General features: G+C 32.2%; 1 protein-coding gene and 2 long non-coding RNA genes across 12 annotated transcripts in view; 2 read left to right on the forward strand and 1 right to left on the reverse strand.

The window, feature by feature from the left end:
• The window catches only part of LOC143225857 (uncharacterized), a 128,924-nt gene extending 119,964 nt beyond the window's left edge, over nt 1-8,960 (forward strand). For all 4 annotated transcript variants that reach the window (XR_013014165.1, XR_013014111.1, XR_013014112.1 and 1 more), the window contains one exon: nt 8,420-8,960. This is a non-coding gene — a long non-coding RNA (uncharacterized LOC143225857). The remainder of the gene's footprint in view (nt 1-8,419) is intronic.
• Nucleotides 1,164-8,363, reverse strand: LOC143255542 (uncharacterized). The gene is made up of 3 exons (XR_013030720.1): nt 8,088-8,363; nt 3,581-3,787; nt 1,164-3,359 (listed from the first exon to the last, which is right to left on the reverse strand). It is a non-coding gene; the product is annotated as an uncharacterized LOC143255542 (long non-coding RNA).
• Nucleotides 8,961-13,170: 4,210 nt separating the features above from the next.
• LOC143225904 (uncharacterized) overlaps nt 13,171-16,665 on the forward strand; it is a 39,104-nt gene continuing 35,609 nt past the window's right edge. For 2 of the 7 annotated variants that reach the window (XM_076456128.1, XM_076456119.1), the window contains exon 1: nt 13,209-13,372. The gene's annotated coding sequence lies outside the window, so the exon portion shown is untranslated. Of the gene's footprint in view, nt 13,530-15,543; nt 15,699-16,665 lie in introns of those variants that run through there. The other 5 variants (XR_013014196.1, XR_013014198.1, XM_076456102.1 and 2 more) reach the window with 5 other exon arrangements.

Consider the following 16,665-nt stretch of genomic DNA (forward strand, 5'->3'; position numbering starts at 1 on the left):
CAACTTCGGCCCGTAATACAATTCTACAGCCATTGACCATTAATTGATTAATTACGTGAAACACTGTGGAAGGACATTAAAATCTAGGCTTTGAAAGCGGGTAACATAAACACTTAACGCCACTACTTTTAATACCTCTTCCAACAGTCACTCTTACCATTGTACGATGTTTATCATATTTGAAATACATTCACACTGAATTCGTAAAGCTTCTAGAAAACCTTAAGTGAGCAATAATGAAGTGTGTAATACTAGATAAAATTATAAGTAAATTGTGTGAAGGTTAGGAGTTTTGTATTATTTATCATAGCATCTACCCCACTTCCCATTTTTTAAAGTTCATAACTTGAACAATGGGCGGATACCTCAGTTTGTAGATTATTAAATAGAAGTAATTTGCTGCTTTTTCCAGTATAAGATACTATATTAGATTCCCAAACCTTCTTTGAACCTCAAAAATTGAGTTAAAACCTACGTTAGACAGGGAAGTTTCATATAAAGTGATTAAGTCTAATACGTAGTGTGATGTTAGATGTCGTTATCAGATAGCCTTTTGTGATACGTTTATTTAATTACAAAAACAAAATTAAACCCAACCAAAATTCTGGAATATTCCGAAGTATGTTATTTATCAGCGTTAGCAGATATATTATACTTAAGCAAACTGAACCTCATTTGTTTGTTTCTGAAAAGGTAATTGATAATACTTATTTTACTGTCTCCTACATTCTGCTTCGGTGTTACAAACGTGCGAATTATTATAAATTATTTTTGTTAAACTATTTTTACACTATTGTCACAGTTAATGTTTCCCTGTTTGTTAATAAATGAACATTTTACGTTAGTATACATTTCCTTTTGTAAAGCAGCTTTTTAATAACTGCTATATGCATACTTTTAGTCTGTACCTTATGTTAATACTACAAGTGTATACGCTATAAGTTAAGTACTTCAGATACGGCCTGTTCTGTTTACGCTTATGATTTTACGACATTATACTTTAAAATAGATGTGAAAGATTTAATCAAAGTGTTTAATTAACTTTTGGATAATTATATTGACACAGAAACAGATATAATGTAAAATTTTAATTTACTAAAATACAAGGTAAAAATATTCTTCATTTCCGTATGTGTGTATTTATTAAAGTTATATTACTTTTAATGAACAGGTATATAAACAAACAGTGCGTATTCCAATGGGAGCGAATACTTTTTCTTAAATAGACGATTTAATTAAATAACCAAAATCTTACACTAAATTTAATATATATCGAAATGAGCTTATAACGGTAAAAAATTAATAACGTTTATGTTCATGCCAGTTATCTAGATCTAGGTATTAATTTAGTAAATCGCAAAGTACGAGTACTTATTTTTTGATAGCAGAAGAAAATTTAATTTTCCAATTCTTGGTCTACCAACTTCCAGTAATGTTATTCCGGTTATTGTACTAAAGGGTATCATCACATCACGACTAAAATGATGTTTAACTGTTTGTAACAATACCGATTCTGTTATAGATAAATGTTATATTATTCATAACTAAACCAGACAATAATGAATATAAACATTAGCAATTAAAAGTGTTTTTCACACTATTGTATAACGTATGAAAACATTTAAAAAATAACTTTTCGATAAGGAAGATACATTTATTGTCACTAGAGCTAGTTAGGTGTTTTTAAGTATCTAAAACTTAAATTTATTTGGTATAACTAGCTTGTTTCAGCTATCTTGTGTTATTTGTTTGTTTGTTTTTGAATTTCGCGCAAAGCTACACGAGGACTATTTGCTCTAGCCGTCCCTCATTTTACAGTACAAGATTGGAGGGAAGGCAGCTAATCATCATCACCCACAGCCACCTCTTGTTACTACTCTTTTACCAACGAATAGTGGGATTGATCGTCACATTATAAGCTGAAAGGGCGAGCATGTTTGGTGCGACAGGGATTCGAACGCCGTAACCCACCTGGCCATACCGGGCATCTCGTGTTATACTTGAATAATTTTACAAGAGAAAAAGGATTATGCATTTCAATAAAAAGTTTGAGGTTGAGTGTGTAGTTTGTTTTAAGATGACGTTAAAATCATTTTTTTTTAAATTTTATTGAACACATTGTTATATCTTCTTTTTTGAAAGAGGTGGAGATTGTCAATAACTTACAGTAGAGTTATTAGGGTGGATATATTATTATTTTCTACTATAAGAACTTTTAAGGGCGGAGGTTGGGAGGGAATTTTAATATAAATATTTTTATGGTAGTTTTATTGTATTTCTGCTTTTGATGGTATTAAAACATTGAAGGGTAACTGCCTTTCCACAGTTGGCAATAGAAAGTGAAAGACAGTAAGTGTTAAGACGTTGTGGGTATAAGCACTCAACTCTGCAACCTTATTTGATTTTCCATGATTGCTAACTAGTTTTTAATCTGAGTTTAGATTTTGTCTGATAAGTGGGACACCCCCCAACGCTCTTGGGTGCTATCACCAAAAACAATTTTCCTTATGACTTCGAGGTTACGACTGGAAAATACAATTGACTTCATAAATTTAAGCCTTACCTTATAATGCTAATTTTAGTCGCCTGTCAACAACAAAGGTAATTAATATGATAATAGCTTTATCATATTATATATATGTATAATTGAAAGGATTACACTATGTAACACAAATTTTGTTCCTGGATAGTATGTGTTATTTGCTTATGTTGTAAAAGTACAGAAAATGGCCATTATTCCCTTCAAACTTTGCTTTTGTGACCTGGATAATGAAATTTAGTAACCTATTTTATATGTAAAATTTGACATATTTGGACATTTTCATTTATATAAGGTCTGAATAAAACAACATATGAATCAAGATTTACATGTATTTATACTAATTCTATACAAAAATGTTTAGAAGTGAGTAGTTTTTCGAGATTTGCAACTGTAATGTAAATCCCTTTCACGTATCAGCCCCCAAATACAGTCTTGGCATTCGACTTTGTTAGACCAAGATATCTGGCCAAGTTATTGAAGTCTCTCTGGTTAGATTAGTATGGGTTTCTCTCACCAGCTGCACCTCTGAAATTGTAATCTGGATCTTCAACGTCTACCTTCTCTTCTGATTTGCTGCTCTCGTCTGAGGATGGCTGCTTTCTCTCTGATGGAGTGGGTACAGGGAGCTAAGGACAGTGTGGCACTGGGGCTATGAATGATGGAAGGTCCGGGTACATGATAGCAGATGCATTCTTGCTAGTCCGACGTTTGGAAGAGTCCACCATGCAAAAGTAGCAATTGCTTGAGTGGTCAGTTGGTTCACGCCACATTCTTGGAATAGCGAACGTCATGGCTCTCTTTTCCCCTCTGTACCATCCTGCAAAAGAGCAAACTAATTTTTTTTATTATGAAGAATAAATTTATTTCATCCACAACTAATGTATAAGATGTTCATGCAAAACATTTGTATGTGATATTTTTTCTATACTATTTGAAATTTAAAAAAGACAAATTAAAGGATATTTAAATTTTAAAGGGTCTAAAATTTGTATAATGTAAAAGTTTACTATTCAAGCAAGCAAATATTGTTTGTCTTACCTTCTAGAGTTTTCTTGCAGTGCTTGCAGGTAAAATGAGGTGCCCAGGGTTTGTATTGATCCCCGACAGGCATGCCGAAATATGCCTTGTAGGCTTCACAAGTTTTAGCAGATGCTGTCACAGAGTACTTTCTCGCTCTTGCCTTGATAAATTGGCCATATAATAGAAGAATGCGTTTGGAGAATTCTTGCAGCTTCTTGATGCCATCTGTGATAAAATCAGATAGATCTATGTGTTCACTTAGACAGCTAGAACTAAACTGAAGCGGTGAGTAGTGAGTCCCTGTATATATATTACTATGAAAAATTCTAGAAAATACTGATAAGTTCTACAATATTCTAGAAAATTATTGTAAATTCGAGAAACTTCTCTGTCAGCTACTCAGCACTAAATGTACCTGGAATGTTATCGAAAATGGGTAAATTTAAAAATTTTATTATTCAGGTCACAAAAGCAAAGATTGAAGATAAAAATAGGTCTTTCCCCTTTACTTTAGGCATAAGGGAAATAACACTTTCAGCCTAGGAACAAGAAAAAGCAAAAATTGTGTTACATAGTGTTATATTTTCACAGTACTGCTGAGCACGAAATCTACTTTAATTGAAATACAACATTTAACATGAATATTTTGGCCACGATAGTTTTACAGCTTGGTTTGCATATTTTATACCTGAAAGTTTTGTCGCACTGAGCCCAGCATGGCCAGGTGGGTTAAGGCGTTCGACTTGTAATCCGAGGGTCGCGGGTTCGAATCCCCGTCGCACCAAACATGCTCGCCCTTTGAGCCGTGTGGGCGTTATAATGTTACGGTCAATCCCACTATTCGCTGGTAAAACAGTAGCCCAAGAGTTGGCGGTGGGTGGTGCTGACTAGCTGACGTCCCTCTAGTCTTACACTGCTAAATTAGGGACGGCTAGCACAGATAGCCTTAGAGTAGCTTTGCGCGAAATTCAAAACAAACAAAACAAAACATTTATCCTACTGAGCCGTTTCTGAATATATACATTTCACAGTGCATGGAAAATTATCAGTTTAATTATCTATGCTAAACTTTCAGTAGTTTGTTAGAAACATAGTGTACTTTTTTTCTGAAACTCCACAACGCATTACTTACAGACTCAGCAAATAGCTCAATGTGGCTTTGCTATAAGAAAAACACACACATGCACACACACACTCACAGAAACTATCTTTAGTCGCTTACATTTAAGTAAAGTGAAGTATTAATAATGAATATTTAGACATACCTCTCTCTTCAAAATAAAACAAAAAGGCTTCAAATGAACTAAATATTTAATTATTAGTGTTTTATACCTCAAAGCGTGACAATTTGTAAAAGCTTAGATCAAGCAAAAATAATTTATTTAATTGTCTTTTTTAAGCTTTATTAAAAATTAAAAAATGGAAATGTGAAACAAAACCATATTGTCAGTGATGACGAGAAAACCCACTTGCAGAGGAAAATGTATATGTACAAACAGCTGGTTTGAGTTGAGAAAATCTTTTTATGTAAAGGAGCGAACAACGTTTCGACCTTCTTCGGTCATTGTCAGGTTCACAATGAAAGAAAGAAGTAACTGACCGATAGCTGACCACATTTTTGAAGGGGGTTGTGTAGGAATGTAGAGGGCGTGCTTAGATGTTTGATTATATTTATTAATATGGGTATAAAGGTGTTCATCAAGGACTCTTTTAATTTCAAGTCTAATCTTAATCAACTTAATCATAAAGCCAGTTTCGATGTTATATCCATCTTTATAGAAGTCCCAACGGCTGAAGCCTGCAAGATAGCATCACAACTCTATATCCGAGACCATAACCCATCAATAGGCATTCCCAGCAACCAATTAGCGACCCTCATGGAATTCACCATGATGAAGAGAAAATTCATGTTCAACAACCACAACTATATATAAACAAATGGCCTAAGCAAGGGCAACCCAGTATCACCAGTTCCAGCCAATATTTTTATGACACAAGTTGAAACACAGGCAATTAACACAGCATTACATCCATCACTATACTGGTACAGCTATATAGACGACACGATTACGAGATTCACATCTACAGAACACACGCTTAATTTTTTCAATCACATTAATTCTATACATCCCAACATTAACTTCACATGTGAACAGGAAGAAAGCAATCAAATATCATTTCTTAATCTCAAAGTTACAAGAATCGATGCACAATTTAAAACAGAAATTCACCGAAAAATCGCCCATACTGGACTATACTTCTGACTCAGCACATGAAACAAAAAAGCTCAACATACTAAGAAACCAAATAAACACAGTCATAAACCTATGCTCACCAGATAAAATTAACGATGAATTAGACAAAATAAAACAATACTTCATCAACATCAATAAGTTTCCTCCACAAACCGTAGAAAACATTATACGCACACACCTAGACCAAAAGCAAAATCAACTAACAAAAGTATATAAAACATCGAATTAAAACATCGTGAAACCATATATCGCTGCATACCATATAATCCCGACATCAGCAGAAAAATAACCAACATTTGGCAAAAACTAGTAACAAAATATGACATTCCAGTTGATACCAAATTTATTCAAAAACCAGGCACAAAACTAAGGTCTATACTATGTAAAAAGTACTCTGACAAACACCACACCAACATTATTTATATAATACAATGTATTAACTGCCACGACTTCCGTTTTGGAGAAACAAGCAGAAAAATGGAAACCAGATTCAAAGAACACAAAAAGTCACCTTCACATGTTTTCAAACACTGCAAATCAAATAAACACAACATAACCATAGAAAGCACCCAAATACTAAATAAAGAAACAAACATAAACAAACGCAAAATTAAAGAAGCCTTACTTATACAACAACTCAATCCCAAAATAAGCCAATACAAAGGAACATCTTTATACCTATATTAATAAATATAATCAAACATCTAAGCACGCCCTCTACATTCCTACACTCAATTACGCATCCGCCTTCAAACATGTGGTGAACTATCGGTTAGTTACCTCTTTCTTTCTTTGTGAACCTGACGATGACCGAAGGAGGTCGAAACGTTGTTCGCTCCTCTACATAAAAAAGTTTTCTCAACCTAAATCAGTCGTTTTTACATATATAAAACCATATCATGTTATATTTTAATCTGACTTTAAGAGAGGCATTGACAAACACATTGCTTTTATTTTACAATCCAAGAAAATATTAACCAAAACTATTTGATCAGTGAAGACTATCCTAACATATAAATCATGTTACTTGATCTTTGAGGACTATTTTAATAACTACCTGAGAGTTACCCGTTAATGAAGAAAAGTCGTATAAACGGCAACTTTAAATAATCTTTCCCTTTTCCTTCGTTAAATTGTAAATTCTTACCCCGAGTTGTGGAAGGTAATAATCGAATTATTTAACTAATTAAGTTCTTGTGCCTTTAAATACAAAGCTAAAAGTCTCTCAAAATTAGAAATTTACTCTATTTGAGTGTTTTACTTTACATTCTGGAGCAAAAATCCTAAAATAAAATAAAATTGCTCAATTTCCGGTTACAAAAGGTTACGGTAATCGAAATAGGAAGGTGTGGCTAATGGAAGCCAAAGAGTGTAAATGTGCCATATTTCAAGGGTTTTTTATCCCTTTTTTTTTGGTTAAGATCTTAAAGAACAGTAGCCTATATCTAAATTTTACCTTCTCCAGTTACCATACAAACATTACTTTATTCGAACCAGCCAACATTGGGTAATGCATGCTGACACACATTCACAGTGGATCATCTTTATAGTGAAGTTGTTGATACCTGTAACACTGCTATTACTTGTTCGTTCTATTAAGTAATGTGCCACTAGAGAAGTGTAGACATTGAAATATTACACAGATATTGTAAGTACAATGTACATCCTATTACACAAATATTGTAAGTACAATGTACACTCAATTACACAGATATTGTAAGTACAAAGTACACAAAATTACACAGATATTGTAAGTACAATGTACATCCTATTACACAGATATTGTAAGTACAATGTACACCCATTTACACAGATATTGTAAGTACAATGTACACCCATTTACACAGATATTCTAAGTACAATATACACCCAATTACACAGATATTGTAAATACAATGTACACCCATTTACACAGATATTGTAAGTACAATGTACACCCAACTACACAGATATTGTAAGTACAATGTACACCCATTTACACAGATATTGTAAGTACAATGTGCACCCAATTACACAGATATTTTAAGTACAATATACACCCAATTACACAGATATTGTAAGTACAATGTACACCCATTTACACAGATATTGTAAGTACAATGTACACCCAATTGCACAGATATTGTAAGTACAATGTACACTAACGGAACACAAGTAAAAACATTTTACACTTATTTTAATTTTACTTTTTTGTTAGAGATGTTTTATATTACATCATAAAAGACCTGGATTTTCTTCTTAAACAAACACACTGACTTTAAATAACTTACAATTCTAATCCATTACTTCTGTTGAATAGACTGATGTTTGGTTTTTCTCCTTTTTTTTCCGCTTAAGTTGTTGAGTCTTATAACTCTAAAATAGAAACCTTTCGGTGTACGCTCCCTCAAAAACATCTAAGAGTATCCAAAGAAGTTAATCTTAAATGCACAATAATTATTTGTTGTATTTGAAAATATAATTTTACTTTCGAGGCCATCCATTAACACCGACATATTTCTGTACTGTTAAGTCACACACAGTTAATAATAAAATGTTCTATTTTTGTGAAGCAGACATCATCTGAATTTTCTCACACATTGGGAAATGTTTCTTCATTTAGCACAATTACCGTCATCAGCGATGTATACTGGTCATGAACACGCGACCGATGGGACAAGCGCCATACAGTGGCGCCTCTTCTACCAATGAAGCATATGACAAGAATACCCTTCGTGCCGCAAAGTAGACGTCAAACATCTTTCGTGTATCTAAAGATATCATCGAAAGTTATAAAGCTAAGCAGGAAAGCGTTGATGGCACGTGAACAAAAATAACTCTTACTAAACAATGCAGTTCTTTCCATTCAATGGTATTTAATGTTAACCGGTTGTTATAATCTAGAAACAACGTTAATGTCATAGGTTGTGCGTTCATCCAACGTTGAATATTATGTTTGAAGTATTAAACAGGACGCCGCAGGAACATATTTTATACAAATTACATTCTAAAGACTGTACTAAAGAATAATTGAAGTTTTGGAGCTTGGCTACTAGACAAAATGAAAGATCTATTACTTAAATAAAAAGTATTGGTGACTATTTGTTTAAAACGTAAAATATTTACATCAGTCAAATAAATTATGTTTATGTGCAATTGAAATAAAATATGAGTGAATAAAGTTGTTTGTTTATTTTAAATTAAGCGCAAAACAGGTATTGAAACCAGGTTTCTATCGTTGTAAGTCCCAAGACTTACCTTTGTACTACTGGGAACAGTGAATAAGATATAAAATAAAATGTGATCGATGAAAAAGTTATAAGCGCACGGAAGTCAATAATATTAACTTTTTATAAATAAAAAACATCAGTTTTTAAAATAAAAATAAAACGGTTAACAAAGAAATGGAGTGAAAAGTTGCAACAAAAAAATTTACTACTTCGTTGTGTTCCTTCAGCCATTAAATCATACAGTCGTTCTTCCCTTCATATTAAATATTTCACAAGAGAAAATGATTGGGAAACAAAATTTACAGGCAGGAGTAAATTAATGGCATATTATTTCAATCGTCCTCAATACTTTTATAAAGATATTTCTAAAGTTGTAGCACTGATTGTTAAAGCTGTTCGTGACCGTTCTTCTGCCTTCATAATAGTAGGGTATTCCAGCAACAAAATAGTTTATAAAAATTTTTACATCTATATAACATACGCTCAGATAATAATTAACATAATCAAACTGTAACACCTGGAAGTTTCTGGTGTTTCAAATGGTTGTGATACAGACTTGAAACGCTAACTTACGAGGTATGATTATTTTGCAGCTAGGTTTTAAAAACAACAACACTATTTTCTCTTGGTTTTTATAACTTTTCTTGCTCTAACAGTTACGTCTTTACAAAATAATGGCATATCTTATTTCTTCTTTATTATTGGTTGTCTTTTTAAATAATGGATTGTTTCTTCTTTTTTCCATTGGTATTCTTTAGAATATGTAATAAACAAACGGTATGCTAGTGATAACATGAAAATCGATCCTTCTTTTTTCCTTTTCCTATTTTACTCTAAATAGTTGCTCTATATAATGTTGTTGTGTTTTATTTAAGGAAATCATAAATCTAAAAGTAACTGTTTTGCGACTTTGAAAGATTCATTCACACTTTTCTATGTTCAATATTTCAGTTACTTCCGATGTATTATAAATTATTACTAAAGCTATTTCAAATCCATAGTTAATAGTATTTCGTCTTAGGTTGATTAATATGCCAGTTTGAAACGGTACATGTAATTGACTCATCTAACCTGGTGAGGCATATAGGATCATTGCATAAAACAGTGTAGTTTGTTGTTTTCTGGTATGTTAAATTGTTATTCCATTAGAACTGAAAAGTAAGAAGAATATTTCGGAAGGAAAAAATATTTACTACACAAATCGTAAAAATGCAATTCGCTCCGTTATAACGTATGTTATCACTTATGTAAACCAGTAATATTGTTATAACTATGTAACTGCAGACTTTTAGTGTTGGGTTTTTGCTTTAATTTTAACTTTAAATTTACTTATCCTTAAATACTACCCAATTATAATCATCTTTAGTTTGCATCCACTAAGCCGAAAAAATGGACAAAACCAACGTGAGAACAGCTACACATATGTTAAAAATTTTCTGATACATTTTATAATTTTTGTAAATTCATGATTGTGGTATATTATTTGAGATCTGTTTGTGTTATACAACGGTTTTGGGACAACCACCTTACAATCTACAAGAACTCTCTCTCTTCTCTAAATAATTGGTTTTATTATTATTTTTCGGTATTTGTTTAACTGCACTGAACTTAGATAACATGGATGTTTTTATATAGCAACGTATGCAATTTAATTTTCAGTAAGTTACTATGCTCATAATAATCCAAACAATAATAGACGAAATTCAACGTAACGAGGATATGTTAATTGCCATATTCTTGCTGGTCCATACTTTAATAAAATTAAAATAAATAATTGTTTATGTATCTTGCGTTTTCTTATTTTTATAATATATACCCAAGTCAACCATTTCCCACGATCAGAAAGTAATATTATATATAGAATTATAACACGTAATTTTAAACATATAAGCTAACTTAGTACAAAAGGGGTGAATTTTAGGTACTTCAAAACTGGTATCTTTGTAAACATGTAACAAATATTAAACAGCATTATTCATTCATATACAAAACTGGGCGCCTATTTAACATAAACAAAGAGTTCTAGAATAGTAGCTTTGGTTGCTTGGTTTGAAATTAAACACAAAGTTACACAGTGTTTTTAGTGGTTTGAGTCCGCAGACATGCCGCTGTGCCACTGGGGACTAGTAGCTTCGAGCAGTTGTATTCTGTTTATTATTGTGCCGTCCAAGTTTTGGTTGCAACGGCATCAATTGAACACTAGTATTAAAATACGCTTTTTGATTTTTTTCCCAGTGTCTGAAAGCAGTAATTCTTTTGAACTATACTGCCTTTGGGCAAAGAGAACTTTACAGAATATTTAGTTCATTAACTCAGATAGTTTGTGCTTTTTTATTATAACTTAGGTAAAATACGAGGATAACGTCCCTTTATTCAAAACATTTATTCATAGACAAAATCTAAAATGGCTTCAACCACTACTCGATGCTTAGATCATCAGGTGTAAACCATGGGGTTCGAGGCCTATTCCAATAGAACACACATGGCTGTTTCCAGCAGCAAATGAGTGTCATTAGACACCACTAGGTATTATTTGCATCTGGTCTTATTGTGCTAGTTCCAAATTCATGCACAGATATTCTCGGCAGTCTGACCTACTTCTTTCATTGCATCTCTCAGACCTATTACGTTGACTTTCGTTAAGAAAATTACTGCAGAATGACCTACAAACCTTTGATATCTTACTTCTACTAAAAATACCTCAGAACTCCAACCTTTAGTGTGGCAACACAAACAAGCATATTTCTCTCATGTACCCATATGAAATTTTTCTCCAACGGTACAGTAATTTCTACTATTAACATCTTATTAACTTCTAAGCTCCATAACACCTCTTCAAGTCGTTGTCCAATGAACACACTCAGGTGGAAACACGAATTGTGATGTAAGATAGGTGCGCACCTCCAAGTTAGTACCCAAGCCCTCTTTGTAAATTGATAGGTTTACTCCTTATCAAAATCATTTCTACTTTCACAAAGTCGGTAGTTCCTCATTCTCAATCAGTTACATATACTTTCGCGTCTTTAACAGGTTATGTAACACAGATGGAATGCTTTCATTGTCATTAGAGAAATTACATAGAGTGACCTTGCCTATCCTAATAGCCAAGCTCCTATATTTTTAGGCTTGCATTTCGGATGACACCTTTTTACCTGTTCATAAATTCTTGTCAAAATTACACCAACTTTTGTCTTCCATGAAAATATGATAGTGATGTCATCCCCCAATGATAACAGTTCTTGATTTACTCTGTTATTTCAGAAATATATTAGCCTACTCATTTATTCATCATTTCCATAGCGATATCAAAACATATTTCTAACGGTTACAAAATGGTGGTTGAATTTCCTAGTGGTAAAACTTACCAAATATTTGTGATCGTATTTTCAACAATTTCTTGAAGTTTACGAGGTACCCAAGAATGTTCCATCGCATATCAATAGCTCTATGGGATACTGAACTATAAGCATTTGCTAGATCTGACCACATTACTTTTAAACCACTCTTTCTCTTTATAACCATCTTGGACAAATAGTTATTCTATCCTTGAAAGAAATAACTTACGCAATGGCAAAATAATTGTATTTGTATAATCTACATCAGATTGTTCACAATGTTCTTTTGGCCCCATTTGTATTTCATTTTAAGAAGTTCCCAGTGGCACAGTAGCATGCCTGCGTATTCATAATGCTACAAACCAGGTATCGAAACGCGTGGTGGGCAAAGCAGAACTAGCCTATTGTGTTGGTTTGTGTTTAATTCCAAACAATCATTTTAAGAAGTACAAATTGTCATACAAAGAGTCCCTGAAACGTTATAATTTGGTTTTCTTTTTAATTATTTTTTGCATTAATGTAAAGTAAATATTTCATCTTAAACTATTATATAACGTTAATTCTAATTAAGTAATAATGACTAATAAATTATAGTTTCAGCATGAGAGTTCACCATATTGCACTTAAATAAATTACTCTGCTTAGCTGGAAAGATGAAAAAGCTAATGATGAGAAATAATCGATATTAATAAAGACACTAAGTCTGCGACAACATCCAAAAAGGTAATATTACACCTTGTTGTACAAACACAGCAAAACAACAGTACCTGTGATCAGTACTTCTTACATTGGACGGCGCAAACGTCGCAGTTGCTCACGTGACTAATCTTCCCTTTATTTCACGCGAGAACACTGTTTGGAATAGTAGGAGTTGTGCTGCGAAACCTGAATGACGAAGGGGTGTCGTTTCGCCTTGACAAAGTGGACAGCCTTTAGTACTAGAAATGGTTCCATATCTTACGGGCTGAGTGTCGAACGAGACAGTTCATTTGTAGAGCACGAGCGAGCTAAGTGAGTAATAAACTACCAAAGGCAATATTTTTCTTGCCGGTCATACAAAATGTCATGTATGTTTTGATCCGTTAATTTACTGAAATAATAGTTCAAAGCAACTCACTGATGGAGAACTGTAAAACTGTAAAAGCTTAATGATCAACAACTACATTAGGTAAGTGTAACTCCGAGCTCTGGAATTCATTTCTGCAAGTAACTCCTCCACTATGCAAAAGTAAGAGGTAGATGTAATTTGTTTAACGTATCTGAATGTAAATCTTTAATAATTAGGGAAAGTTTTATTTCGAAGGCATTTTTTTGCCGTTTTCGGAAAGGAATTCGTTGAACTTACACAGAGTCATTTGTATTCGAATATATATATATATATATATAGAGAGAGAGAGAGAGATAGAGAGAGGCGTTAACTGTCGCAGTGTTAATACTATTAAATTGTATTCACATATTTTTATGTAGAAGCATTAAATGGTATATTCCTTTGATAACAATTTGTAGAAATCTAATCTTTCTAGTGTTACGTACCTATAGATAAGTTAGCTTTTCAAATTTCATAAAAAGCTACGAGTCCCATGGTAGGACAGCAGTAAATCCTCGGATTTACAATGCTAAAATCAGAGGTTCGATTCCCCTCGGTAGACACAGCGAACAGCCCGCTGTGGCTTTGTTAGAAGAACACGCACACACATAAAATGCTATAAAATCAGTTTAACCTTTTATTATTGTTAAACCAATAATTACGAAATCATTAAGTTTTGTGAAAAAAAGAATATTTAAATAATTTAGATATTGAAAAATTCATTTCGTTAGTGAGAAAAATAAAATAGTGTACAAAGCAATAATCTCACTATTATTATAAAAAAAATCTAGAATTCTGTAAATGAAACCATTTCTCTTTTTCTAATAAAACCAGAATGGAACAAGAAAATGAAAACAATGTATGCACATTTTATAGTTATTTAGTATTTAAAAAGTACAGAATATTGTAATTTTTAAGCTTTCCAATTACACAGTTAGTACACTTCAATCGTGCCACGTGAAAGAAATTAATTGATTTTCGTAACAGCGTTCCTGAATATTTCGCGTTATTGTGTTCGTCATATTAGCTAATAGTGTCTGAAAATGTTTATACAAAATTCTACAGTTTCATATTTAAATGATTAGCTATTTATGAAGAAAACAAAAGACAGAAATACAGCTTGTATAACTGATACAAGAATTAATTATTCGTTTCATTACTTTGAAGCCTTATTGTACTGTTAACCTTCCGAATATAGTCTGCAATTTTACTACCCTCCCCAGACTTAACATATATATTATTTGACTCTGAGGATAATTTTGACATTTATCTATTGGTTTTGATCTTTTTTCTTGCTTAAAACGTATATTAAAGATCTAGAAGTTTCGTAAATATTTCTGGGGTGTCAAATGTCATTTTGTACAGAGCATGTAAACAGAAAAGAAACGACATAATAAAGTAATAACTTACAAAAACCGTACGTATTGATGTCCTGCTATATATTATATTACAGCGAAATAAAAAATACACGTATAAAACGGAAAACAAAAAACAGAGATGAGCTAGCAGTTCCTCGTCGAGAATTAGTTAAAGTATAATAAATTAGAAAGTTGAATTTAGATTAACAGGTAAGGTAGATATAAAAAAGTTTTTTATGTCTCTTCTAACAAGTCCATTTGCTTAGTATATTAGGGATTATCATGCATGTTGATTTATTTAAGGCCTTAGTAAATAGCTAAAATATTATATAATGCATTAAATACTGTAGCGTCTAATACAGATTCTTATGAAGCTTTAGCTCTTTTAGAGCAAGAAAAGGATTAGATTATCATTTCTACTAGAAATACATCTGAAGAACTTCAATCTTAATTATTCATATATAAGTAGTGTATAATATCGGTGATTTGTAAGGTACTGTCAAAGACGGGCCCGTTATCAGTGTTCATTACATATTTAACTTAGCTGCTACAGCTAATCGTTGACGGTACGTTTATTTTAAATTAAATATCATTATATAAATTACACACTTACTGTTATAGGCATACAGTGAACCAAAAATAGTAAACTTTCAAGGGTAAATTATTTAGATAACCCTAGAATTATTGACCAGACCCGTAATGGATATGTTAACACATTTTCTGAACTATTCATGCAGGTCACTTATCTATGACTTTGTTGGTCACACGATCCCTAATAACATATGAGTTACACAAGAATCTAAGCAAAATTTCAACAATTGCTGCTTATGTATCTTGTGGAATTTTGCAGTAAAATGGCTGATTTCACACCATGTCAGGTCACTTTATCAAAGTAAGTGTACAAACACAGAATTAATAAATATGGTACTGAACGGTATAAAACAACAAATTAGTAGTTTTGGAGTTAAACTAAGTTTGGTTATTTGGATTTAAAGTGTGTTTTAAGCCTATATGTGTGTGTGTGTGTGTGTGTGTGTGTGTGTAAAGCAAAAAATAAATACTTAAATCACACTAAGGCTTTCTTAAGTTGGTTTAGTGAAAAGAAAAAAATTGAACAATAAGATTCCTTAAGTTTCTGCATCGTTAGAAATCCATTGCAATTTATTATTAAATGTACGAATCAGCATTTGGATCTTGTTATGTAATATCATTAATTAATACGTAATAATATTACGTACGGTAATATTAAAAATTAACGAAAAGTACCTTATTGTGACTGAACTGTACAATACACATTTTTTGCCTATCTTGATAATATTCAGGCACTAAACGTTATAACATTTTTTTCTAGATATTTTAAATATTTGCTCTGCGTTTAGGTTCCACGAATAATAGCCAATGAACAAAGCAATAACTGCACAACCAACGTTTTTGTTTAAGTCGGCCGTATAATTCATTAATAGAATAAGCTTAACGTAATTAACTGAATATAGTTTAACAATTACAACACATTGAATCTCTTCTAGATATTTTATATTTTTCTGAGTTTAATATGTAAATTAGGTAACTCCAATTCTGCAACTTTTTCTGGTATCTGAGTGCGAATTTATACTCCACTGTTTTTACTTTCCTTTTGTTTTTAAGAAAAATCTATCATTTAAAGATCATTTACAAAGTTATTTCTTACAGTAAAATAATTCAATGGTTGATCAAATATTTTTGTAAGTTAAGGTAAAAAAACAGTATGTGTTTGACAGTTCGTAAATATTATTATTCATTGATTTAATACGTCTACATTACGTTCAGCCAAAACCTATAACTAATAAAATGCTGAGTACAATGCATGTCCTTCCTTACAT

This window comes from Tachypleus tridentatus, chromosome 1 (genome assembly GCF_004210375.1).
Source record: "Tachypleus tridentatus isolate NWPU-2018 chromosome 1, ASM421037v1, whole genome shotgun sequence".
Lineage (NCBI taxonomy): Eukaryota > Metazoa > Arthropoda > Merostomata > Xiphosura > Limulidae > Tachypleus > Tachypleus tridentatus.